The sequence below is a fragment of the Priapulus caudatus genome, unplaced genomic scaffold (assembly GCF_000485595.1).
Source record: "Priapulus caudatus unplaced genomic scaffold, Priapulus_caudatus-5.0.1 Scaffold422, whole genome shotgun sequence".
Taxonomy (NCBI): Eukaryota; Metazoa; Priapulida; class Priapulimorpha; order Priapulimorphida; family Priapulidae; genus Priapulus; species Priapulus caudatus.
Window position 1 is genome coordinate 74,780 of NW_014577483.1, and position 2,899 is coordinate 77,678.

Genomic DNA, 2,899 nt, shown 5'->3' on the forward strand with positions numbered 1-2,899 from the left:
GAGAGAGAGAGAGAGAGAGAGAGAGAGAGAGAGAGAGAGAGAGAGAGAGAGAGAGAGAGAGCGGAGGAAGAGGCGGAATATTAAGAGAGGTATGAAGAAAGCCAAAGCGAGACAGGGGGAGAGAAGCGAAGGAAAATGGCGCCAGCATGACACATGGAGACATGACGCAGAAATATATCAGTTATATATACTACAGGAGCGAGAACGAAAAGACAGAAAGCCTAGTTTCTCGGGTTGGAATCCAAATAATGACCCATATATTCTTCATGGAGCAATATACGAAAATAGGTCTGCTTGAACTGAATCTTATGTTCAAATACATTAATTCCATGCCATACCGTACACAGAATTAAGCTCGTCTTGTGTCAAATAGTGATATACCTGGTATGTGTATATTCGACATAACATATATCAATTATATATCATATATAAAATTGCCCATATAGATAGTAGCATGTGGGGCTTCATTGATAAAATGGCCGATGTGTTTTTCAGTATTGTTTCGTCCACGTGATTATATAACATGCAAATTTCATAGATCTGGTTTGGATACTTACGCTTTTATACACTTGTAAACAATTTGTTTCTCGATTCATAATTTTGCACGTGTCGTGTTCTAAATTGCGAAGGTAACCCTGGTTTGCTACATCCACTGTTAGCACGCCCAAGAACGAAACTGCAACACGCACGTATGAAACTGTGTCACGTAGTTTCATACGTGTTCTTGAGCGTAACGCACAGGGGTTCGTTACAGCATATATTGCATTACAACTGTAACGTCGTACGTCATCATTATTGCATTCTCGAATGACTATAGTCAACCCTTTCGTCTGCGATATTAATTATAATATATAGAAAAATGTCTGCAGGCACTTGGTACGAATGTTTTTTTGGCCTTTGGACGGACGCATTGTGTGCACGGCACTCTACATGCATTTTATTTCGGCAATATTGCTCGACCAACACGTTATGTATTCACCTACACGTTAAACATTAGAGTCTGGCCTACCCGTACGTGGCCAGACCATGCTCGGTCATGATAACTAATCTAGGTTAGACGCCTCGAACTATAGACAAAAGAGTATTCTAGAACAATCACTTAGGCGAACAAGTTGTGCTTTATATACGCTATACTCTCGGTCGTGCGACTATAATGACAGGCGAAGGATACCGGTTTAGTTTGGCACAAACTGGCGTGCGCGGCTCGGGCGTTTCACCTACTTGGCAAGTCTCCAAAATAAGTATGCGTGTATGGTCTACGTGCTCTCCGAGCCTCGCGTGTAAATTATACATATCGTTTAACATCCCCCGTCGATAGCAGAAGGACGGGTAAAGGGCAACAATGCATGCTCTATACCTACTTAACATCGAACACAAGGCGATCGTGCTGTTAATTAGGGACGACAGACTTCTCTCACGATCTTTCTCATTCATGTGGGATATATTTTTAGAACAAATCCCATATTCCTTTCATGAGCATATATACATATATATATATATAACTCGAATCAGCTGCACAGTCCCCACAGTTCATCCCGTGCTCAGTCAGTGACAAAGACAGTGAGTGACAGTGCTCAGGTCCGCACGCGTTGGGAAGAGAGCAATATCTCGTTTGACCCTAATTACATTTTTTGAGTAACACAATTACGATTTGGGTCCAGAGTACATCGATGCGGTTTATTACAAGAATATCAATATTATATTTATATTTGCGTAATGGGAATTGCTAATGGAATAGAATCATAAATCGTTATAATAAAACCTCGTCTATTATCGCCGCGCTGCAGAAACGACGAGCGGTACAGTCTATATGTAACATGGTGGCTTGCGTTGCAGCCGGCTGAAAGGGGTGATAGGATATGTTTACTAGGCACTTCTAATTTTAACATTATTTTACGATATATTAAAGAATGATGCAAAACCCCTAAAAAGTGCCCTAACCCTAACCCTAACCCTAACCCTAACCCTAACCTTAACCCTAACCCTAACCCTAACCCTGACCCTAATTAAATTTAAAATATATGTTAAAATTAGAAGTGCCTAGTAAACATATCCTATCACCCCTTTCAGCCGGCTGCGCTTGCGTTGCACATTGTTGTTAACTGCGCAGTGGCGAACGCTGTATTCTGCGCACGCGCAGTAGCGAGCGCTGTATTCTGCGCACGCGCAGTGGTGCGGTTCTTCCAGGCAAGCAACCGTTGGAAGCTATTAAGGCGAAAGCGAAAAAATAACGTTCCCATTAAATGCCGTATGAGTATAAAATATTTCAATAAAGTCTGCGGTCGAATTCGCAAATTGTTTCTTAATGCAATTGTTATGCAGTTGTAGGCCGTCTCCGGGGAGCCATTCACCGGTAGAGGGCCACGTCGTCGCACCGGCTATAAGCCTAATGGTGGATGTCTGATTTCGACATGACTACTAACCCCACTCTCCCAGCTCTCTCTGTTTCTCTCTCTCTTTCTCTCCCTCTTCCTTTCTTTCTCTCTCTCTCTCTCTTTCTTTTTTCTCTCTCTCCCTCCATTCTCTATCTGTGTGTCTCCGTCTTTCTTTCCCTGTCTCCCATCTCTCACTCTCTACCAGTCACTTTATCTTTCACTTGCCCCTCTTCCCCTCTGTCCCCATCTCTCTCTCTCTCTTTCTTTTTCTCTCTCACTCCCTCCATTCTCTATCTGTGTGTCTCCGTCTTTCTTTCCCTGTCTCCCATCTCTCACTCTCTACCAGTCACTTTATCTTTCACTTGCCCCTCTTCCCCTCTGTCCCCATCGCTCTCTTTCTCTTTCTCTCTGTCCCCCTCTCTCTCCTTCTCTGCATTATAGACCGGTGGTCGTGACGAACGACAAAGCAGGTTGCAGAGCCACCTTGCCACCTATCACTGTAACACGCACACGCACACGCACAC